At 40.5% G+C, this 26,190-nt stretch overlaps 2 protein-coding genes across 16 annotated transcripts in view; one reads left to right on the forward strand and one right to left on the reverse strand.

The window, feature by feature from the left end:
• The window catches only part of LOC129765362 (glucose-dependent insulinotropic receptor-like), a 53,356-nt gene extending 39,938 nt beyond the window's left edge, over positions 1–13,418 (reverse strand). For 2 of the 3 annotated variants that reach the window (XM_055765621.1, XM_055765602.1), the window contains exons 1-2: positions 13,315–13,418; positions 12,156–12,362 (exon numbers count right to left, since the gene is read on the reverse strand). The gene's annotated coding sequence lies outside the window, so the exon portion shown is untranslated. The remainder of the gene's footprint in view (positions 1–12,155; positions 12,363–13,314) is intronic. The other variant, XM_055765612.1, reaches the window with a different exon arrangement.
• Positions 1–26,190, forward strand: part of LOC129765309 (AF4/FMR2 family member lilli) — a 138,134-nt gene that overhangs the window by 94,073 nt on the left and 17,871 nt on the right. The gene's annotated exons all lie outside the window — the stretch shown is intronic.

Raw genomic sequence — 26,190 nt, forward strand, 5'->3', positions numbered from 1 at the left:
TTGGCACTGAGAAAAAAGTATCAATTGATCAATTTTAAAACTGTGTGTTGTTTTGACGTGGGACTACGTCTAACCGGAGTATATGGGGGGTAAAATGAAAACCTAAACACGGAACATGCAGGATAAAATGAAAGATTCCGAATGCTTATAACTCGAACATTTCTTACTGGATCGGAAAGATGTTGGCATCAATTGATAGGGAATATTTCTACGCTTCTATCGTACTTAATAAAATGTTATTTTTCATTAGATGAACAATTGAATAACTGTAAAATGTTAAACGTTATCTAAACGCCTTAACTGCCTCATTTTGATTGGCCCGCTCTACGGTTTCCCTAACACAGCCATCAAAACCAAGCAGCCTTGGGAAAATCGGCATCGCAAATACATGAAAGTAAATTCCCTAACACAGGCTTCAAAACCAAGCAGCGTTGGAGAGATCGGCATTGCAAATACATGAAAGTCGGGGGTATTTTTGTTCCGACTGAAATGTATTTCCCTAACACAGACTTCAAAAACATGGAGCTTAGGGAAATTGGCATTGCAAATACATGTTAGTCGAGGGTGTTTTTGTTCCGACTGAAATGTGTTTCGCTAACACAGACCTCAAATCCAAGGAGTGTGGGGAAATTGGCATTCCAAATACATGTAAGTCGGGGACATTTTTGTTCCGACTGAAATGTGTTTCCCTAACACAGACTTCCAATCCATGGAGCGTGGGGAAATCGGCATTGCAAATACATGAATGTCGGGGTATTTTTGTTCCAACTGAAATGTGTTTCCCCAACACCGACTTCAGAACCAAGGTGTCTGAGGAAATTGGCATTGCAAATTCATGCAAGTCGAGGGCATTTTTGTACCGACTGAAATGTGTTTGCTTAACACAGACTTCAAAACCAAGATGTCTGGGGAAATCGGCTCAGCAAATAAATGCAAACTGCGGGTACTTTTGTACTCGCTTGCCTTTGTGCAAACTAGAATATGTTTCCTTTAATACGGTCTTCCGGGGGTACTTCTACACTTGCATGTTTTTTGCACTCCTAAAAGTGTTTTCCTAACACGGATTACAAAAGTGGGTACGAACACCACGCTTTGGCCCGGCTATTCAAGATTGCATTGAAGGATATGCCTTCATATCCTCTGCTCACTAAATTCCTACTCATACCATTTGATGATTGGGCAAGATGTTGATAACCTATTGCTGCGATGACGCCTGTTGATTAAACAATATGCGTTCGACGTATATGTCAAAACCGAAACTGAGTGCCTGAAGTTCATCAAATCAAGCAAATTCGCGGTTCGAGAAATACGTACACTTGAGGATGCAAACTTCAGAAGGAAACGTAAAATAAAATAATCGTTTGATAATTCTTCCGTTCACATGTTTTGTCCTAAGCGTCATACCAAACGTAAAAGAACTGTCATTAAATTTACTTGTAACGAATGCATGAATTGATCTTATATGGAATAATACAATCTTTTTACTCACATGGCAAACATATTGAATTCAATTGAATTCGGGAATTGTTCTATTCAATCAAAAATTTAATCAATACAGACAAATGATTGCTACGCTAAGATAGTCCCACGTCAACCTTGCGGTTATATCATAAATATAACCCACCCATTTTTTCTCAAAACAAAAACATGTAATCTCATCTGACATCACTGATCATACCGAGAAAAACTGACCGAAGTCTCTCCAGTCTACCAAATAAAACATTTCAATGAAACTCGTGTACTGGAATGGTATATTTTGCTTGGCTCGACAGTGACTGAAGCCGAGACGAGACGAGACGAATTGCTCGTCTCGTTTTATGGAATAGGGCCCTGTATATAATATGTGGTTTTCAAAGATATGTTTTTTTTGCATTGGAGTAAATTAAAATTGAAATCATGAGTTTTTGAGTGAAAACCCATCAATACCTTTAAGCAGGATTAAGATATTGACAAATTCTGCATCGAAAAATGTTGGTATTGATAAGCTCTAAAGTCGTGCGAAGACAATTTTGATGTAGAATTTGAAAGATTTTGACTTTTAGAGCTTATTAAGACCAACATTTTGCGGTGCAGAACTTGTCAATATCCTAATCCTACTCAAAGCTATTGATGGGTTGTCACTCAAAAACTCATGATTTCAATTTTAATTTACTCCAATGCAAAAAAAAAACATATCTTTGAAAACCACATATTATATACAGGGCCCTATTCCATAAAACGAGACGAGCAATTCTCATGATTTCAATTTTAATTTACTCAAACACGAGTAATAACATAGCTTTGAAAATCACACATTATGTAGAATAAACTCTATTCTTTCAAATGCCGCCAATAAACTTTGTTCATGTTTGCCCCAGAAAGAATGGCAAGTAGTTGAAGAGAACATATTTTTTTGGGAAGAAATATCAATAACTTTGAGTAAAGTTGAGATATTGACAAGTTTTTTTTTTCCCCAAAATATATATTTTATTAAGGCACATGTGGCGTTAGCCTGACGGGGCCGGGAGTCCAATATTTTGACAATTTTTGTCTTACAACTATGTTAGTAATATGTAACCGATTACTCGCGGTTGGCTCGAGGTTAGTATTACAAGTGTTCTCATAATTGGTATGTTGCAGTCTTCGATGCTCTGTACGTGTGCCCGACACGGGATACTTCCTATTGGGATGCAATCATCAGCTCGTGTAGAGTTGTCATGAGCGGTACAACCTTCGGCTCTTGTTGAATGATCAGTGGACTGCACAACCTTCGGCCCGTGCATCTGTAAAGAGTGTGTGTATGTATTGCCGCGACTAAGTAAAAGTTTATCGATCGGATAGGAGGGATATGAAACGGGGACACAACGAAGGAAACATCATTAAACGTTGACATCGGCGTTTCTGAGGAACAGGTATAGATGAAGCAGAAGATCAGGATCCCGGCTACCTAAGATATCCCGGACGGGGATATCCGATTGTCTGCCTTGTGCTCTCAGTGCTCTAGAGAGCTGAGAGCGAGCAGCATGGAACCGGATACACGACCAGACAACATGCTCGATGTCGTGGTAGCCATCGCCACAATCACAAAGATTGTTTGCTGCGAGCCCAATGCGATAGAGATGCGCGTTTAGGTTGTAGTGATTGGACATAAGCCGAGATATCACGCGAATGAAATCACGACCTACATTCAATCCCTTGAACCATGCACTCGTCGAGACCTTAGGGATAATCGTGTGTAACCAACGACCGAACTCATCACCACTCCACATGCGCTGCCAACTTACGAGCGTATACTGACGAGGAATGTGGAAAAATTCATTATAAGCAATTTGCCTTTCAAAAAGTGTGCCTTCTAAAGCGCCCACCTTAGCTAGCGAGTCCGCTTTCTCATTCCCCGGAATCGAGCAATGAGAGGGAACCCATGCTAAGGTAATCTTGAATAATTTTTCGACCAAAACACTCAATAGTTGTCTTATTTATTATAGAAATGTGAGACAAGTTCTGCATCGCAAAATGTTTGTATCAATATGTTCTAAAAGTCTTTCGAAGACAGTTTGTATGCAGAATTGGAAATATAGAAGTTAGAGAAGAAAAACCATGGTGACCCTAACACAACTTAGAAAAATGGCGGAATTTTATGGTGACTGCACAATCAAGTAGATTTGGCAGGGAATGGTTTGGATGATTTAACAGTGGTGATTCTAGTGTTAAAGACAAAAAGTGTCCGGGTCAACCGAAAAAGCTCGAGGATGAAGAATTAGAAACTTTACTCGATCAAGGCTAACTATTTCCAAGCGCCTCAAAGTTGTAGGATACATCCGAAAGCAAGGAAATTATGTTCCATACGAATGGAAAGCGAGAGATATCGAACGGCGATTTTGCATGTCCGAAATGATGCTTGAATGGCACAAAAGACAATCCAAAACGCAAAAGGTCGTATGTAAGGACCGGACCATCAGGAACATCAACGTCGATGCCGAATATCCACGGTGCCAGAATAAGACTCTTCATTTGTTGAGATCAAAAAGGTGTGATCCACTATGAGCTGCTAGAACCTGGTGAAATGATCGATGAAGACTTCTACATGCAACGACGATTTACATACCAAACGAATCGGGAATTCCCTAAGATTTGTTTGATATGCTATACATTACAATCCCATAGTCTTTATATGGTTTAAATTGATGAATATTGGAAGCATTCCCATTTCCTCGTACACTTGTTCTGTCCATTTGTGTGCTTTTCCGAACAGAGCTGTCAATAACGAGCAACTTATCGACGAGCAATGAAGGGGAAATCGTAAGATGTAAAGTCTCCGTGAACAAAGGAAAAGAAGAAGAATAACGAAGGGAAATATTTGCCTAGAGTATAAACAGTGGATCTCGCTGAGGCAAACTTTCATTCTTCGTGAGGACACCGACTGGACAACATCGTTGCTGGGCGAGCTGGACGGCGAGGAATCGAGTGCCTTTCTTAAGGCAATGGAGGCGAAAGTTTAGTAAAGTTTTCCAAGGGCCTTTTTGAAGGTAATATAAACAAGGAGGGGAGATAGCGGGAGGGAAATATTTGCACTAGGGTATTAGTAATGAATCTCTGCTGAGTCAAATATTCAGCCTTTTTCCAAGCAGATCACACTGTTTGTTTCCCGTCATCATAAAGGATTCGTTGGTGCCTTTGACATTACTTCAATGCATTGAACTCACGCTATGGTGAAGCAGGTGTTAAGGTTGTGCACCAAAAAATTATTTGTGGAATACTAATTTTTTCAATAAGTTATAACAAGTTATTAATTTATTTGGGTTCTCGTGCCAGCCGCAAAACTGCTTTCAGCTCTTTTCGAGGTTGTGGAGATTAACAGATAGAGATTAGAGATTATTTCGTTTATTTAGTCACCAAGAAAGTCAACGTCGTTCTGGAATTCTGTCTTCGCCAAATCACATACAAACAACACTTGCTCGAGACAGCTGCGCTTATCTCGAGCATATGTTGTTCTGCGAGCACAAGAATGAATCATCAAACAATCTTCGTCAAATGATTCAACAATAAAAAAACATTTTAGGGCGACCAAACCGGTAGAACGGTTATTTCAAAATTTTCGTAGCATTATAAAATGTTATAAACACCAGTTCGCGTAGAGCATCGAGAGCAATCGGTCGCTTTACTGAGTTTCTCTAAACCCAAGTTATATATCGTTCTTGGCTTAAAAGTGGAACTACGCCACCCAGAACATCCAGTATAGTGTTCTGCCACCGGCCCTACCTTTTTTCCGCACGATTGTTACGTAGTCGCGGGTGAAGTCATTAATTCCGGTTTCAAGCACGCATCGGTGTACTAGGGTACATGAACGAGAAAGAGCTAAACCAGTTCCTAACGTCTCCATCAAAATCAAAAATTTAAATATAGGGTGACAGGCGTCTCCACCTGATTTAAAAATTCGAAAAGTGTTAGAGAAAAACCCAGTTGCTCCATAAATTCTACGTACCCCAATTAAGTAAAAGTGACGAACTTGATAGCAGAAAAGAGTAGTTTTGACAACTGAGTGAGAAAGTATTCAAAATTAGCGTTTAACTTTCGTGTGTACTACATGGTGTCCACGTGTGGGGATGACCCTGGGGGGTCATTCGGGAGGAGGGTTCCGAGATATATGGATCCAAGAAATGAGTTTGGAGCTGTTACCACTCTTCTCCTAACTGGAAGAAATGGTAATAATTTACCTCAAAACCCGTTTTTGATCGGGAAAAGTCTTGAAGATTTTGCTGGGCCGATCGAGCATGCGAAAAGTGAAGCGAAGTGCACCCGGTACGTGTTAAAAACTCGAAAAGCCTCCCAGGTGGAGAAACTATTGGAAATGACTCAGCTGTATGATGGGACAGAGATATCAATTGAATTACATCCAACGCTCAACATTAGTCGATGCGTGATATCCACTTTTGATTTGTTGGAACTGAGCGAGGGGGAGATCGAAGACCATTTATCGCAACAAGGTGTTATGAAAGCAAGACGAATTCTGAAGAGCAATAAGGAGAAAACCCCAGCTATAGTGTTAACTTTCAACAAAAGCATATATCCGGAAACAGTCAAAGTCGGCGTTCTACGTGTAAGAACACGACCATACTATCCAAATCCGATGCTGTGTTTCAAGTGTTACGAGTACGGTCACCCAAGAATTAACTGCCCAAACCCCAAACGATGTTATAATTGTTCCAACGAACACGAAGAAAGAGACGCGTGCGAGGAAGAACCATTTTGCCGTAATTGTAAAGGGAATCATAGGCCTAGCAGTCGACAATGCGAAATCTACAAAACAGAAGTCGCTGTAATCCGCACAAAAATAGATTTTAATCTGTCATATGTAGACGCAAGGAAACGGGTCGCAATTGGAAGCGGTAGTTACGCACAGGTAGCTGCACAACCTCGTATTTATCATGTCAGGTTGACGGCATTATCAAATCAGGTTGCGGAGAAAGATAATGAAATAACAAAACTCACAAAGGAAATCCAACAAAAACAAGCAATTGAAGAGAAACTGAACATAATCATTGAGCAAAACAAACAGAAAGACGACAGAATTAACGAACTTTTAAAACTGATCCAAGATCAAGATGCAAAACTTACAAAGCTTGAGGCGCAAAACCAGAAAATGAAGAAATATATTGAAGCCACACAGATTAGAACACGATCGAATTCAATGACCAGCGAAACAGAACCGGAAACAAGTAGGAAAAAAACAAAACGAGGAACAGGCCAATATCACCAAACGCATTCTAATCAACCGTCAGATATGTCACCACCGCAAAAAAAAATTTACAACGCAAGAAGTCCGATCAAAACTAGAAGAACCACAAAGCAACCTTCATACGAAGAGGTAGACCTAACAGACTCCGAACATGACTCAGATGTTTCCAAGCCGCCTAAAATGACCCATAATGAACCTGCAAAGCAATAACAACCGCACACCACAGTCCAATTCTCACCCTACCTACTACAACAAAATGCCGAACAACAACACAAATCGTCGGTTTGAGGGGCGGGAAAGTGTAGTACCCCCCTCACTTCTAGAAGAAGCGCAGCAGGATGGTGAAGCTATCCGGGACGTCATATCCCAACCCGTTGATGGTGAAACCTTCTGTGCGGCCGACCGTCGATCGAACCGCGAATCACTCAACTCACCGACAGCAACACCCGACCTCACATCAGCGTGTTTCAACACAAATACTCACACCAGTGAACAACAGCGAAGAACAACAATACTCAACAGCAGAATTAGACACAGCCTTTCCCCAGTGTCGACCGCAGTCGACCTTATTCAAAGAAACAGCACAATCAATACAACAGCGGTTGACACTGTGGGACAAGTTGTCTCACAGGTTAGTGATAACTTTATCTCATCCTCTACAAACTCTGCCGCTTTCCATCCACACCCAGCATCATCTCAACCAAGTTCATCTGGCGAAGGATCGTCGAACACCCGCAGACCAAATAGAACGAATAATGAGCCAAGATCAGCGAACAACGTCACCAGTGACGATTTCAACCGCATTATCCAGTGGAATATAAATGGCTTCCATAGAAATGTCACTGCTCTAGAAATACTGCTTGGAGATAATCCCCCTATTGCACTGGTGTTACAAGAAATACATAAAACTACCGTCGACCATCTTAACAAATCGCTATCGGGGAGATACCGCTGGATATACAAGTGTAACGAAAATGTGTACCACTCGGTAGCCATCGGTATCCTACTACCAATACCATATACTCCCATAGACATCCGTGGTGACCTACCTATCGTTGCAGTCAGAATCGAATCGCCATTTCCAATGTCGATCGTCAGCATCTATTTACCCTGTGGGAGAATACCCAACCTTCGGAATCAACTTTTGCAAATTATTGATTCTATCGAAAAACCTGTGGTGCTCCTTGGCGACGTCAACGGCTATCATTTCACGTGGGGCAGTCCAAGCAACAATACAAGAGGCTCAATACTAGCTGATGTGGCCGAAACATGTGATCTAATCACCATGAACGACGGTTCCTATACATTTACACGTGGCCTACATAACACTGCAATCGACGTGTCCATGGTAAGTTCCAATCTGGCCAGTAGAGTCCGTTGGAAAACAGCTAGTGAACCAATGGGAAGCGACCACTATCCAATCCTGATCAATCTTGGCGAATCTCGTCCAGAAACCTCGAGAAGACCACGATGGAAATACGCCGAGGCGGACTGGAACCTTTTCCAAAGTCTTATAAACGAAAAATTCAATGGCAATGAGCCTAACGATGTCACAGAACTCCTGGGCATTAGACACAACGTAGCTACAGAAACCATTCCAACGTCAAGCTCGAGTCCCGGTCGTAAAGCATTACACTGGTGGTCTCCAGAAACTAAGGGTGCGATAAAAGCGAGACGAAAGGCTCTTCGTGCAGCCAAGCGTCTTCCATCACAGCATCCAGATAAGGAAGCGGCCCTTCAGCATTACCGTACCAAAAGAAATGAGTGTAGACAAATAATCCGAAGAGCGAAGCAAGATTCATGGGAATCCTTTCTCGATAGCATCAATTCGGGCCACAGCCCTGCTGAAATATGGGGCAGAGTAAACGCACTAAATGGTAAGCGAAGATCTTTGGGCATCGCCGTTCGAAATGCAGGCGGGATAACGAGGGACCCCAGTATAGTCGCTGACAACCTTGCGGGATATTTCGAAGATCTTTCTGCAGCCCGACAGTATCAAGAAACCTTTACACGAAGAAATGTCTCGGTAGATCAACTGGAAAACCTTCTAATTCCAAACGACTCCGAACCAACATTCATCAATCAACCATTCTCCAGAGCAGAACTAAATCGAGCACTGGCCGATAGTAAAGGAAACTCTGCTGGTCCAGACGATGTCGGATACCCTACGCTAAAACACCTCCCCCCAATAGCCAAAACTACCTTTCTTAGGACACTGAATAAGATCTGGCTCGAAAATACATTTCCAGCTGAATGGAGACATAGCCTTGTAGTACCTATTCCAAAGAATGGTTCATCTCCAGAAATTATCGGCCCATATCACTCACGTGCTGTGCATGTAAAATAATGGAAAGAATGGTGAATCGCCGTCTTGTGAGCTTCCTCGAAGAAAATAATTTCCTTGATCATCGTCAGCATGCTTTTCGGCCGGGGCACGGAACGAGTACGTACTTTGCGGCCCTTAGTCAAATACTCAACGAAGCTGTGAACAACAACCAACACGTAGAGATCGCCTCTCTCGATCTGGCTAAGGCCTACAGTAAAACGTGGACACCGGGTATATTAAAGCAACTGATTCTGTGGGGACTTTCAGGGAACATTCTGCACTTTCTGCGGAACTTTCTAATGAAACGAACTTTCCAAGTGACAATCGGGAATCACCGCTCGAGAATAGCCAACGAAGAGACTGGGGTACCTCAAGGTTCAGTCTTGGCAGTTACCCTTTTTCTAGTTGCGATGAACGGTATCTTTAATCAGCTACCAAATGGTATATACATACGTTTGTATGCAGATGCCATCGTGTTGGCTGTTCCAGGCAGAAATCCGCTCCAGCTAAGAAGAAAACTGCAGGCAGCGGTAAACGCTATAGCTCGTTGGACCGACTCTGTCGGATTCGACCTTTCTGCAGCCAAAAGTGTACGTACCCATATATGCAAATTCAGGCACCGGCCCCCATATCGACCAGTCATCATCAACAATCAACAAATTCCGTATAAGAAGACGATCAGAATTCTCGGAATAAAACTTGATAGTCGGTTCAGTTTCATGGAGCACCTGAGAGATGTGAAAGAAAACTGCAAATCCCGCCTGAATCTCCTGCGTACTCTTGCGAAACCTCACCATAGCAACAATAGAGACATTCGATTGCGAGTCTTCAAAGCCATTGTGGAATCAAAACTTCTTTACGGCATAGAAATCCTATCCTCAGTAACTGAGTTAGTTATAAAGCAACTAGATTCAACATACAACAAGGCAATCCGTACCGTATCATGCTTACTGCCTTCGACTCCAGCTGATACAGCCTGTGCGGAGTTGGGGATCCCTCCTTTCTCACATGTTGTTGCTTTCACAGTTTGTAAACGAGCGGTTGGTTACACGGAAATAACATACGGAAATGGGGAATCAAGCCTTATTACTGAGGCCAACAGTTTATTGAACCAGTATTGCAATCTCAACCTGCCACCAATATGCGAACTCCCTCGCGCTGGTCCAAGGAACTGGAGTCTCGCCGAAATCCAAGTCGACGACCATATTAGAAGCAAGTTTAAAGCTGGTGATAAATCAATCGCTCTACGAAAATCGGTTTCAGAATGGCTGAATAAGAAATACAGCGGACATTGTATTCGCTATACGGATGGCTCGAAAAACTCCGCTGGGGTAGGCATCGGTATATCGGGTCCAAACCTCTGCGCTTCTTATTGTCTGCCCGAGTCATGCTCAATATTCACCGCCGAAGCCATAGCAATCTTCATAGCAGCCACCACAGCGTCAGAAAAACCACTTCTGATCTTAACTGATTCTGCCAGCGTTATCACTGCCCTTCCCTCTCCACGTTCACGCCACCCGTGGATCCAAGCCATACAGGATAGCGCCTCACCCAACACTGTTTTCGCATGGATACCAGGCCACTGCGGTATCCTCGGAAACGAAAAAGCGGATCATTTAGCAACTTCCGGGACAAGAGGAAATCAGTACACAGACAAAGTCCCTGGTCATGATGTCAAATCGTGGCTGAATTCGGTTTTCCGCAACTCTTGGTCAACTATTTGGTATAACCGAACGGCATTGTTTTTGCGCAAAATTAAAAGTTGCATTAACAGATGGGAAGATCTTCCAAACTTTAAAGAGCAAAAAATAATAACCCGTCTTCGCACTGGCCACACCAAGATTTCACACAACATGAGTGGCGGAACCTTCCATGTAGACTGCGATTTGTGTCAAGTGCGAGCATTTTCTCCGTCCGTCGAGCATTTTCTATGCGTTTGTCCCAAGTATGAGAACCTCCGAGACAAATACCGAATATCAAGCAGCATCCGCGATGTACTCCAAGATGACAAATCTTCATCAGCAACATTAATCTGCTTCCTCAAGGACGCAGGTCTCTTCCACCACATCTGAAATAGCTGGGAAAAGAAGCTAGAAGCATGAACAGACAACGTTACAAACAATCAATAGAACCAAAACTGTAAGAATAAAGAGATGAACCAGCCCACGGCTGAAAATCTCTATAATAAAGCAAATTAATTATGTTATAAACAACGACTTTAATTAAACTACAGCGTAGTTCTACATCAACAATGCGGTCGTGTCTTGAACACAACCTCCTATAATTTTTTTTTCACATTTTCACGTTGGAGAGCCTTAACCTTTCTCTTCGTTGGCCGAGGCATTTAGATTAAATGTAATACTTTTCGCGTTTACTATTTCTGACAGCAGAGGCAGCCGTGGCAGTGTTCCGAGCTCTGCAGTACAATTTTCTTAACCAATGTTAAAGTTGTTGAAACTTACATTATAGACCCATTAAACGTAAATATAATAATAGTATTGATATCAACACAAATTTATTTTATTGGTTTTCATTGATTCAGCGTTTCATCACTATGGCTCAGGAATAACATTTCATTGAGTGGTTTTTATATCTGTTACGATGATGTTGTCTGGCATCAGTGTCGAAAAAATAACGATGCTTTCACCAATACAAACAAAACGATTGCGGAAAATTTAAAAATGAAAAATTAACTTTCACAGAAAAAAGATGAAAATTTTATATAATGTGAGTAATCGATTAGAGTGGTTGATATTACTTGATGGGAAGTGTGCGGAAAAGATCATTTTCTACACACTGTATCGCAAAATTATTGATTTTCGAGCGAAGGGTAAGAGGGGGAGATTAAAGAAGTGAGCGCCATTTGTGGTTTCCTTCCACCTTCACCTTAAGCTCATTTAATGTAAGATTGCATTCAATGAATGAAGATTTCAAAAGATGCGCTAAATATTACACTTGGGTGTACTACAATTTGAAAACTTTCGCTATGTTAATTACACGAATCAATACGAATTCAATAATATTAAGTTAGCCGAACGCGGGACATTTACAAAAAAAAAATACCATTTTCAATCTCCGTTCCTATTTCTCTATTGCTGGCCAAAATATATTTACCTGCACATGTTTTGCAAAATCCGTATGTTTATGCCCAATCAATTTTTCGCCGCCGTCAAGTGAATTAATCATTTAAATAATAATAACTGTGACACTTTTGATTTTAATCAGCGTCCTCATTTACAAAACATACATATTGTTTGCTCAAATAATAAGATGTGTCTTTCAAGTGTCGGTCACTGTACAATCCGGAACGCGTCATCCTCACTTCAAATGCACAAGAAGTATATTTGACAAACCATCGGTTTTGAAGGGCTCATCAATATAAATAATGGTGCCATTTATATTGATGAGCCCTTCAAAACCGATGGTGATCTTGCCATGCGTGAATCACTGGATTGAGATTTTTCCCGCGGTTTTTGTCACATACTTGCAAAACGAACAGCTTGTATGTGTCTACCTCGATGTCATACTCCATCACATTGATGAACTTCGGGTACGCCGCGCGCCGTTATCACCGGATCTGGCATAATTGAATCATGCTTTATCGCGCGCTGATATGGAAATTGATAAACAAAATTATTCGATAACACCTCGGACTACGATTGTTAATTTACTCGCTCCGTGAAAACATTTCTCGAATCGATAAGTTCTCGGATTGTGATTCATTACTAATATTCTCGATGCTTAACCTGCCCTACCCGGATCCAAACTCTCGAACATTTGCGCATTCATCGAAAACTAAAACCGAGATGAGTGCGGAATTGTCGGGCTAATTAACGAGAGAAATTTTTCTTGCTTGTTATGTCATTTTTTGCTGAACCAGATTGAACTGTTTGTTTTCATGCCCTCTTTTCGTCCCGCTCCACTTCCAGCGTAAAACTTAAAACGATGAACTCAGCTGCTGGAAACTCCCTCCTATCATCGGATCGATTCGCACACTTTTCGCTGTCCTTACCACCGCATCGAGCTCTGCGGAAAGATGCAAACACCGATCCCCTGGTAAGGATGTTCATCTTCTCTTTCTGTCTCTCTCGTCTTCTGACCTTTCGCTCCCGGAGGGAAACAAACTAGCAATTTGATGTTCTTCCACCCACTTAATGATACTTCATCGAACGAATCCCCTCCTGGATCCCAAATTAACTCTCCTCGTCCTGTGCTCCCGTGCTCGGGGACCAGACCTCAAGACACTTACTTCCGCCGTTATTCACTCACTTACTCAGCGCAAAATAGGAAAGAATAAACACACCAATCCAGCCACAGTTTATCCGCCCGTGTTATAAAATGATCGCCATAAATCACGGAACGCGCGTCCAATGTTTAACAGCTCGTAGGCTACTAATTAACAATTGGTGGCCGTGGTTTGGTCGAACTCGGCGATGCGTCACCACTGGAACGGGGGACAGACATGGGTATCTTTCGAAATAAAAATCTGATTCGGTTTTCAAAATGGCATCAATGGAGCGGTCCTCCCAATCTCGGATGCTGAGATTCTTGTGGTCGGTAAACAGAGGATTTGTCGTCAGCAGTGTCGCATTGTCCGCTTAGAGGAGTGAGTAATCTCTGTGCTTTTGGACTACGTCTAACCGGAAGATATGGGGGGTAAAATGAAAATCTAGGCACTGAACAAGTAGGAAAAAGAGGTAAGATTCTGAACGCTTATGTCTCGAGCATTTCTTAATAGATCGCAAAGGTGTTTGCATCAATTGATAGGAAATATTTCTACACGTCTATCACAATGAATAACATTTTATTTTTCTTGAGATAGACAATTGAATAATTGTGAGATGTCAAGCATTGTCCAAACGCATTGTGTGCCTCGTTTTGATTGGTCCGATTTGTGTGTAATCGTGGAATATAATTTGGGTACACATGAAGAATCATATTGTAAACCACTCCCACTTGTGATTCTACAGCAAATAAATTTGGCTATTTCTTTCCAAAAACATAATTTTTTTTCTCATCATTCTTTGTGTGGACACCGACTGGACAACATCGTTGCTGGACGGGCTGGACGGCGAGGGATCGAGTGCCTTTCTCAAGGCAAGAGGGCGGAGGTGGTAGCGCTGGAGTAAAATAGAGTAGTGTTTTCAAAGGGCCTTTCTCAAGGCAAGAGGGCGGAGGTGGTAGCGCTGGAGTAAAATAGAGTAGTGTTTTCAAAGGGCCTTTCTCAAGGCTAGAGACGAATGAACTGCAAAAGTTTAAAGTCTCTCTAATTCATTACCATTACCATTCTTTTTCTAAACGCGGAGCAGAACGGTTGTGCTAAGGTCATCGTTTTATCATGGAGCGGCAGCAACGACATGAGAGACTGGAGCAGTGCCATGAGCGGCAGGAGCGTAGCGATGGCAACGGCGAAAGCGGGCAACGAGTCCGCAGACTGCAGATATTTCATCGGCCGGTAGTTTTGTACGGTTTGAGCTAGTGCAAACACAGATCCAACGGAATCGGTGCATTGTGCGTGCGCGTATGGATATCTCTGTGTACTGATCAAGAAGCCGATCAAACTATTGGACGATAAAAAGTCTGCAGTTTGTGGGAACTTCAAGGCCATTGTTCCACTAATATCAGCAGCAACAACCCCAGTGTTTTCATCAAATGGACAGCCGTTATCCGTCGCTTTCGTTGAATCGATCCAGCACATCAGAGCCTGTGGCTGCATTCAGTCTGTCGAGAAAAGTGCTTCTGCAAAATGAGGACCTCCGGCATCGTGAGAACGATATGAAATCTATTGGCGCTTTACGGGGCTACCCAATCTATTTACAAAAGAGTTGAAAATTTTTACAATATACGATGGCTTCTAAAGTGATATCCGAATAAAAAAAAATCGAGGGGTTGTATCCGAGACACAACCGCTTAGAACCTACGCAATCTTTTTTTTTTAATTTGTTGGTTTATCATTGCGGATATTATTTGCGTATACGTCGACATTTCTTAAATAACTCTTTAGTAAAAAGTTTCGGGGACTCTGAAAAGGTTTAATGGCTTACGTTGTTTTGTAGAATCATTTCGAGAAGCAACGATTCTTTCTTGTCTTTGCGAGAACAATATACTAATTGGTCATAGGTCGCAATTTGTTTCTTTACATCAATGCACGCTTGCACTGAATATTTAACGAGAGGCATCTTCCGTGCATCACCATTCAAAAAGCATCAAACATGCGTCTAACAGATGTACACACTTGCAGCGATAAAAATGAATCATCGCGAGAATGACCGTTTATGAAAAAATCGTTTCTCGACTCTCGGTCAAAACCGTCAACAAAGCTAGGAGCTTGTTGCATCAGAACAGAGCCGATGCGTACGAGAGCAAATTCGAATTGCAACTGAAAGTATCGATGCCAGATGCACTTCATGTGAAATATCGGCTAGCGTTCACAGCTCGAGGGGAAACATACAACACAAAATGAGCAGAATAAGTGATCTTTGTTGTTTCAGGCACAGAAAGATTCTGAAAATTTTCCTCAGAGGAGATGCAATACTTATACGCTAGCGACAGTTTACTTACTATGCAAGGGTGGAGTTTACTTCACAAATATTCTCTTTTCGCTACCCCCCTTCGTTGTTTATGCATAAGTTGCTCGTTATTGTAGCTCTGTTCGGGAAAGCACATAAATGGACGGAACAAATGTATGGAGAAATGGGAACGCTTCCAATTTTCATCAATTTAAACCATATACAGACTATGAGATTGTAATGTAATATCGAACAAATCTTAGAAAATTTCCGATTCTATTGGCATGCAAATCGTTAAAATCCGTTCGCAGCAAAAATAGTTATTAACGTTAACTTTATTTCATAAAAAACGTGATCTGTTTTCTGATTTGACACCCTTAACGTAAGACGTAATCCTACGTCAAAATTGAAAGGGGTTGTATCTAGGATACGACCGCATATTTTTGACGCAGAACTACGCAAATATATTATGCAATCCACTTGATTACCACTTCGAATATTATTTTAGGATGCATCGAATGCAATTTTTGTAACAGATTATGTTCTTCGTTACAACTAAATATGATTTGGCACCCTTCCCGAAAGATGTAGTTCTACGTCAAAAGCAAAATATGTAAACTGATTTTTGTTTGCGAGAGCCTGTGTTCACTTAGACGTATCTTTGAGCTTGTTGGTGGTTGGGATTATTAAGATAGATAAATCAGTTTTCACAAATTTTGAATTCAAAAAGTACAAGCAATTGTTTAACACGTTGAGCTCCGAATTTTTCTTGCTGTGTTTTCCATTCAGCCCGCATCAAGAGGAGAAGGAAATGAAACAATATATTTAAAAATACATTCAAGTTTTTGCCCCCCTTTGGATAGTCCTACGTCACTCCGGTTAAGTCCCTGACATTACCCTCCCGTCTTTTTCTGTTTGTTGTCTTTATGATGGCGAAGGTATTTGGTTTTTATTTGTGGCTCCATCCCAACCAATTAAATCCCGTGCTATAACGTTGTGTCTCGATTTGCAGCGGATCAAGATTTGTCAGATTTCAATTCAGGTTGCAAAAGGAACTAATCTGGATTGGTTGGGGTTCTGCCAAAACGAAGAAAAGGCTAAAACATTATTTTAAGATATTTCAATTTGAGGTTTGGGCTCCCAGTAATTGACCGTGGCTGATCAAATCAATTATTTTATCGCTCGCGTGTTACGAACAGGATGTCTTCAAAGGACTGAGATTGTGCATATCTGAAAAATAACACCTAAATACAGAAAAAAAAGTTTTAGTTTTGGTATCAGTTCACTTTGGCAGAATGAAAGTTAAAGAATATGGTTTTCAGTTCAGTGTGGTTGAATATTAAAAGGGGTGAGAAAAACTTATGATTGTTCGTGACTGATCGTAATCGTTATCAACATCAACAATGTTTTGATTATCGGGAATCAGCTTTATGAAGAATCCATGGTTCACAAGAGGTACGTACATATTACATCAGATGTTGAATGTCCTTGTACTTCACATGAGAAATGCAGTGTTAATTTGGGTGTTAGTGTTCAATTTTGATTTGACCAAAAAAAAAAGGTGAAGGTACTCCTAATCACTTCATCATGATGTTGGTTTACGGTCCACTATAATTGAATGTAATTTATTTTTTTTTGCATCCTACTATACATAATTTTTGTTTTGGAGTTGTTATCGATGGTTTGGATGACACGGCGATCGATAGATTATCATTTTTTACATCCAGCGGTGTAAGTAACTCTATTTTGAAAAAAAAAAATAATACGTGTAATACGAGTACATATTATCAAATAATTCATTCACATCTATAGGGTGGGCCATTTAAAGTGGAAGCATCTGGCAACCCCATAACTTTTGACAGAGATGTCAGATTAACAAATGTCATACCGCGTTGGAAGCGTCATTTCAGTACAATTTTAACCATGGAACAATACACACCTAAACAACGCGCTGAAATTGTTCAGCTGTACATTCAAAATAACTTCTCAATTGTGTTAACTAAACGTGCGTGGAAAAATAAAAAGAAAGTTAAAACATCGCCTGGAGACAACACTATACGTCGATTATATGCCAAATTTATATCGTCTGGTAGTGTTGGTAATGCCAGTCATCTGTCCAGACAACGACCAAGACGTTTCGACGAGAATACTGATGCCGTTCGAGCCAGTGTTGCAGAGACTCCATCGACATCAGGTCGCCATCGTTCGCAAGAGTTAGGCATCGCTCGAACCACTTTCCGACGCATAATTCGTGTTGATTTGAAAATGTTTCCGTATAAAACTCGAATGGCTCAACAACTTAACCCATCTGACTTACCACGTCGACTTGATTTTGCGAAATGGACCATCGAAATGGCCAAAAATGAACGTGGCTTTTGGCAAAAAATCATAATGTCTGATGAGGCGCATTTCAACTTGAATGGAGGAGTGAATAAACAAAATTGTCGGTTTTATGCTACTGAAAACCCTCAATTCATCGAAACGCAACCTCTTTACGACCAAAAAGTTACTGTGTGGTGTGGCATTTATGCCGATAAAGTCATCGGCCCGTACTTCTTTGAAAACGAAAATGGAGCAACGGTAACCGTGAATCGGGAGCGTTATCGGACAATGATAACCGATTTTTTATTGCCATTTGTTCGTGAAAATGAATTGGACAATTAGTGGTTCCAACAGGACGGCGCTACATGCCATACAGCGGCTGCCACGACCAAATTATTGCGCGAAATGTTCCCCGGAAGATTAATATCGAAAAACGGCGATTATGACTGGCCACCGAGATCACCTGATTTGACGCCTCCTGACTTTTTTTTTTATGGGGATATTTAAAATCCAAGGTATACACTGGTAAACCAAGGACCCTGGCTGCGCTGAAAGACAATATCCGACAAGAAATTGCTGCCATATCGGCCGAAACATTGGGCAAAGTGATGGAAAATGCCGAAAAAAGGGCACATTTTGCGGTCAAGGCCAGAGGCGGTCATTTACGAGATATCATAATCAAAAAGTAGTTAGAACAAATCTCCTTGGACCAAAATAAATGAATTTCAAAAAAAAAAAATTTAAAATTCCACTTCTTTACTTTGCTATTGCAAAAACAAATCCTTCCACTTTAAATGGCCCACCCTGTATTAGGTGCATCGGTATGTTTTTTCGGTTTTACAACAGATGCCGTAGCATGATTATTATTCCAGTGAAACAAATTTCAAGACATTCGCTAGAAAGCTACTGTCATTGCGCGTCCTTTTCAGCATGTGTCAAAAAGTTGAAGCGTAAACAACATATTTTTTTGTCACTTCGAATGTGTCGTATTTCGTACCAGTGTTTCGAGTGTTTTTGCGGGGAGTGTTACTTCATATTCAAGGTACTTCAATACGAAGAAAAAAGCTACGGAAAGTCATCGCATTTTGGTGGAAGTTTATGGTGACCATGCGAACGTGTCAGACGTGCTATGCACAGTTTAAAAGTGGTAATTTTGACTTGGAAGACGAAGAATGTTCCGGACCGGCAAAAAAGTTAGAAGATGATAAATTGGAGGCTTTACTCGATCAAGATCCGCAACCACGCAACAAGAACTTGCAGATACACTTGGAGTAGCTCAACGAACCATATCGTTTAAAAGCAATGAGAATAATACGAAAGATAGGACATTGGGTGCCGTATGCATTTAAGCCACGAGACGTCGAACGCCGTTTTTTCACGTGCGAACAACTGCTCCAACATAAAAGACTGGCGATGAAAAGTGGATCCATTACGACAATTCTAAACGTCGGGCAACGTATGGATACCCCGGCCATGCATCAACATCGACGGCACATACAAAATGGTAACGGGCCAGACGGGCCAACCAGAAGAGGCCGCTGGGCCGCAGGTTGAGTCTAGCTCATTGTTTTAAATTAAATTTACCAGAATTATTATACTTGGAAACTATAAATTCGGCAAAAATATCAAAAATGATTGAATATTCAACGGCTGGTTCTACTTCGCTAATTTTATTAAATGTATTTGTTGATCCATTCTTCTATCGTTGTGTTATCTTATTTTTCGTCAACTTTATTTTTTCAAGTCGGTGGTAATCTTTGGTGCGAATTATTCTATGGATCGAAAAATATTTCTTTTGACACCAAACGTTGAAACACCGCTTACCATCCTCAAGAGTGGGCCACATGTCCGCGTGCCATTATCATTCACAGCTGAAACGCTACGGCGGTATCAATCGCAAGATCGTAATCTAATCACCCGTGTGAGGGCTTGGCTCAGACCGAACCGCCGAAGATAACACGTTGCCCCCCTCTTCTGCTTCCCAACCAGCATTGTTACCACTCTTCGCCGTTTCGCTGTTCCACGATTTGATTTATGTGTAGTGCTTGGTCGACACCATAAACGACTTTTCCTTTGAAAACTTTTGTTTATTTCTGTCTGTGCCACCTCGACCAACTGACTTCGGCGTGTGAACTCAGTGTTATCTTATGCGTCATTCAGTTATTCCTCAGTGGGGATCGCTGATTTTTTTGCATTTGCTTCAATGAATATCTTATTTCCAGGTTAAAAAATAAGTTCTATTGTACAAACGCGAGTTTACGCTTTGGAATATATTTCATTACTAGGGGCTGTCCACATACCACGTGGACAACTTTAGGGGGGGTAGGGGGTAAGGAAATGTCCACTCTTGTCCACGGAGAGGGGGGAGGGGGTACAGACTGAGTCCACGTGGACAGGAAGAATTTTCTCTCCGTATTTATCAGCTGTATGACACCTGCCATGTTTTCGGTGTTAACATCTCAAACGTCAACGGTATTTGTTTTCTTAAAAACAGCGATCCGCGTTGGCGGCATTGAGCTTCGTTTAGAGGAGCGTCAACGAATAGCTGATTTTCAGTCGGAATGAACGTTTTCAAAATTAAAATTCTGAATGAAAATCAGCTTTTCCATATGAAATTAGTATTCTAAAGGGTGTGTCACATCAAATTGCATCACGGAAAAAACGCTGTAGAAATTTAATTTTTAGGAATTATATCTTCAGCTTTCGCTTATAATCAAATAAGAGTGTATAGATCACGTTGGCCATGCTTCACTGTCAATTTTTCGTAAATTTGGAAAAATGTCGTCGAACGAAAAAGAGCGTCGTGAATTAATTCTGCGCACTCATTTCGAGAATTCGGAGTTGTCACATCGGGACATCGGTAAGATGCTGGGAATCGTCCAATTCACGGTCAGCAGAGTACTAAAACGATACTTCGAGAACCTAACCATCGACCGGAAGGTGAAGAACGGCAAAAATGGATGCTCCGTCAGTGAAAAAGGTCACAAGCGCGTAGTTAAGCAGTTTAGACGTGATCCGAGAAGTTCGGTCCGGGATGTCGCCAATAAGCTGAATTTGTCAAGTTCATTCGTCCAGCGGACCAAGCAGCGGGAGGGCCTGCGTACATACAAGGTTCAGAAGGCTCCTAACCGCGACGAAAGGCAAAACATGGTGGGGAAGACGCGAGCCCGGAAGCTGTACACCGAAATGCTGACGAAGCCGCATTGCCTGGTTATGGACGACGAAACCTACGTCAAAGCGGACTTTTGTCAGCTGCCGGGCCTGTTGTTCTTCTCCGCAGAGGACAAATTCAGCGTTCCGGAGGAGATTCGCAAGCAGAAACTATCCAAGTTTGCCAAAAAGTACATGGTGTGGCAACCGATCTGCTCTTGCGGAAAGCTGAGCGCCCCCTTCGTGATGACCGGCACGATAAACGGGCAGGTTTACCTTAAGGAGTGCCTACAGAAGCGCTTACTACCACTATTGAAGCAGCACGAGGGCCCGACCATCTTCTGACCGGATCTCGCTTCGTGCCACTATTCAAAGGACGTGTTGGAGTGATACGAGGCCAACGGGGTCACCTTCGTGCCAACGGAAATGAACCCGCCCAACGCGCCGGAGCTTCGCCCAATAGAGAAATATTGGGCGATTATGAAGCAGGCCCTCCGGAAGAACCCAAAAGTTGTCAAATCGGAGGCGGACTTCAAGAGAAAATGGATTTCTGTTCAAAAAAAAACTACAACCTGACGTTGTACAGAACCTTATGGACGGGGTAAAGAGGAAGGTGCGAGCATACGGGCTTGGGCTCGAAGTATGAATAAAAAGAAAATGCCAAAAGTTGTTTAATAGTTTTTATTTTACTGTCTAAAATTTTCAAAAGGATCGGTCTACTGGGCGAATTTCTACAGCGTTTTTTCCGTGATGCAATTTGATGTGACACACCCTTTATTTGAATTAAAAACATTTTTGTTTGCAGGTGGTGAAAAAGTCTCATACGAAAATTGTTTATGAAGACAATTTTATATTATAATGAACAAAATCAGCAACAATTTTGGAGTTGTATAACCATATGATTGCATGAAAGTCAGAAATACGTGTTTCAAGTAATTAAATAACATGATGTGAAAATTTTCATTCAAATTTTAAAATTCAAAAACCGGTTTCGTGTCTTCTAATCTGATAGAGATTACACTAACGAGTTTGGGACACAAATCATGGCCCTAATTTGAAGTCGTCACCAGACGTCGACACCATCGCGAATTACCAATTTACCACCATCTGACATATCGTGATGTCGATGATGAACTTTTACAGCAGAGGGATAGTGAGATATGCGATGACGGTAGGTAGAGTGAGATAGGGATAATTGTGCCATTCACCTGGTATTTATCAATAAACGGATTGAGCCGCCTTTGAGTGCTGCCCAGCCAACGTTCATATATTTTTTCTCATATCATGGATCTTCTTCAGTGAAATTTGTATTATAAAAATATCTAACGTAAATTGTGAATGGCCAACTCAGTGTTCTGATAAATTATAGAATATCCCAGAAGGTGATAGAGGATATTTGATGAAAAAATCCTACGCATGTGGTCTATTCTCAACTAGGACATCGTTGAACTTTTCTTAAGTCTAATTTTATGTCCTGAACTGACTCTAATTTAGAAAGTACGCTCCTTAGAATAATTATACTGTTCATTTGAAAGCAAATTTTGCACAGAATGCAGTTGTAAAACTTTCAAATAAATGGAACCCAGAATAAACTGTTATATGTAAAGCAAAAATGAAGGAAATTCATCAAAATCTGTTACCCGCTTCTTTCAATGTAATTCTTGCAACTGAAACTAGCTGGGACGAAAGCGTAAGAAGCGAAGATGTTTTTGGAAATAATTTTAACGTATTCCGGCACGACCGCAACTTATCGTTATCTCAGAAGAAGTCTGGAGGAGGGGTCCTCATTGCCATTAATGCAAATTTCACTTCTGAGGAACTTATAACCGAAAAACATAAAGAATTTGAGCATGTATGGGCAAAATTATCTATAGCTGGTGAAGTACACATATTTGCTTCTGTGTATTTCCCACCCGAACATGCAAATACAAAGTCGTATGAATTATTTTTTCAGACGGCAAATCGAATTGCAGAAACACTAGAACCAGAAGTGAAATTGCATATCTATGGCGACTTCAATCAAAATAAAGTAGACTTCATTCCCGATAATGATAATGAATGCATTCTACTCCCAGTCGTCGGGGAAAATGAAACCCTACAATATATATTTGACGAAATTGCACATCTCGGTCTTAACCAAATAAATCATGTAAAAAATTTCCAAAAATATTATCTAGACCTATTATTCACTAACATCACCGACAACTTTTGGGTGAATGAGTCCATGACTCCTCTTTGGAAAAATGAAAAATTTCACACAGCAATTGAATACTCAATCTTTATACATAATAGACAATTGCCCATCGACTGGGAGTATGAAGAAGTACCGGAATATAACAAGACGAACTTTGAAGCAATCAAATGTAGCCTACAAGCCATAGAATGGCAAACTTTATTAAACAGCGAACGAGATGTCAACTTAACTGTACATATTCTTCACGAAATTCTGAATAACATAATATCAGAGTTTGTGCCGAAGAAAAGAAGACGAAGAAATTCAACCAGCAAATATCCTATTTGGTTTAACGTTGAAATAAGAAATCTAAAGAATAAAAAACAAAAAGCACATAAAAAATACAAAATGGACAAAAGTCATCAAAATTTGCTTGAATATCAAAATATTTCCCAAGAATTAAATTTTGCAATTAAAAGTGCACACGAAGAGTACAATAGAAAGGTCGAAACTGAAGTCAAATCATGCCCGAAGAAATTCTTTAATTACGTAAAGGCTAAGCTCAAAATCAATAACTTCCCATCGCAGATGCATCTCGATGAGGATGTGAGGAATCCTTCGAACGAAATTTGTAATCTCTTTGCAAATTTCTTTCAGGAAGTATATAACTACTTTTCATTTTTACCGGATTATCCAAATGACATATCGGTGAACTATCTTTCACAACAGGAAATATGCCATGCACTAAAAAAATTAGACGGAACAAAAGGACCAGGACCTGACGGAATAGCACCTATATTCCTAAAGAACCTGGCTGAGGAACTCACCCTTCCCTTACATTGCATTTTCAATATGTCACTACAACTGGAATATTCCCAGAAAAATGGAAACAATCTTTTTTGGTACCTATCTTTAAATCAGGCGCTAAATCTGACGTACATAATTATCGTGGAATTGCCATTACCTCTTGCATTCCTAAACTATTCGAAGCAATAGTGAACGAAAAAGTCTTCCAACAAGTAAAGAATAGAATAACGTGTATGCAACATGGCTTCTTCAAAGGCCGTTCAACTGCAACTAATCTGTTGGCTTTTGTGACTTTTATTTTGAATGCAATGGAAAATGGCAAACACGTAGAAACTCTTTACACTGACTTCAGTAAAGCATTTGACTGCATCGACATTCCATTACTACTCTTCAAATTGCAGAAAATAGGAATGGAACAAAGACTCTTAAACTGGCTCAATTCTTATCTAACAAACCGTGAACAAATTGTTCATTTTCAAAATTCTCTTTCAAATCCAGTAAAAGTCACTTCGGGAGTCCCACAAGGCTCTCATCTTGGTCCTCTTCTTTTCATTCTGTACGTTAATGACATCTCCTTCGTTCTCAAGCGTATCAATGTACTTGTGTATGCCGACGACATGAAGATTTTCGCGGAAATTGGAAATGAAAACGACATCGAAGCATTTCGAAACGAAATACATGTATTCCATACTTGGTGTGATAAAAATCTACTAACACTGAATGTGAAAAAGTGCAACTCTATAACATTTAGCAGAAAAAAAACATGTACCAAATATTGTAATATGTCTTGGAAATCAAAATGTAGAAAAATGTGAAATAGTTAGATATCTAGGCGTCGTCCTGGACTGTAAACTCACATTCATAGAACACTACAACTCTGTAATAAATAAGGCGAATAGTGTGTTAAGTTTTGTCAAACGCTTCTCACATAACTTCCAGGACCCATACACAATAAAGCTTTTATATATTACATATGTAAGGCCTATTCTGGAATACTGTAACATCGTTTGGAACCCGTATATGGTCGTACATGAAGAACGCATTGAGTCAGTCCAGAAACAGTTTCTTCTATTTGCACTTCGTAAACTCAACTGGACCTCATTTCCACTTCCTTCATATGAAGCACGTTGCATGCTCATAAACATCCAAACACTAAAAGAACGCCGTGAATTTGCAATGCTTTCTTTTGTTAATGACCTAATTTCGCAACGAGTACAGTCAGCTGAATTACTAGAAAAACTAAATTTCTATGTACCTGGGCGTCAACTAAGAACGCGAAATTTGTTTCTAACCAAAACATCCAGAACAAATTATGCAAATAACGCCCCTATCAATCGCATGATGCGTATATACAATCAGCACTGCGAAATAATTGACACAACAATGAATAAAAAACAGCTAAAAAGAAACATGTACCGCAAAAATAATAATAATAAATAATATTTAACCTAAGAAAACATTGTAACATTAGTGTAGAAGTGTGTAGTCTACATTTGTTTGACGAAAATGAATAAATGAATAAATAAATAAAGAAGAAACTTCAAATTTTGTGTTTTTAATTAATTTTCCAAAAAATGCATGATAAACTGGTTTGTTTCTATCAGCCAAATTGAAGCTCTCCGACCACTCTACAGTTCCTTCCTTGACACCACACTATTATCCTTCTTGTTGTTGATCCCCTATCTCCTAAAACATTCCGGACCAGCTACCTAATCTTTATATATAAAAGAGAGTTTTTCCCACGTACGTATAACTCATCATCACGGGAGAACGGCTGATCAGATCTTCGTCGTCCATATATTTTGTGAGTTTGTCTTGACCCAAATTAGAATGATAGAGTACTTTGGAAAATATTTGAGATGATTTGAAAAATTCGAAAAAAATTGACTATGCACATCTTTATATATGAGGGGCTTGGAATGCAAGGGGTGTAAGTGACTCGATCGATTTCTCTTCATCAACTTTTTCTTTAGTTGATAACTCAATTGCAAAAACGTTCCAATTTAAGTTTGCTATAGAATCTGATAGGTGAGGTTCTGACCTATCTTCCACATTGTCAAATGCAGCTGGGAATGTATTTGAGGCTAAGCTATGACCAAAAGAGAGAGTCGATGTAGAGAAATCGATCAAATCACTTACACCCCATTCATTCTAAGCCACTCATATAAAAGAGAGTTTTTCCCACGTA

This window comes from Toxorhynchites rutilus, chromosome 1, assembly GCF_029784135.1.
Source record: "Toxorhynchites rutilus septentrionalis strain SRP chromosome 1, ASM2978413v1, whole genome shotgun sequence".
Taxonomy (NCBI): domain Eukaryota; kingdom Metazoa; phylum Arthropoda; class Insecta; order Diptera; family Culicidae; genus Toxorhynchites; species Toxorhynchites rutilus.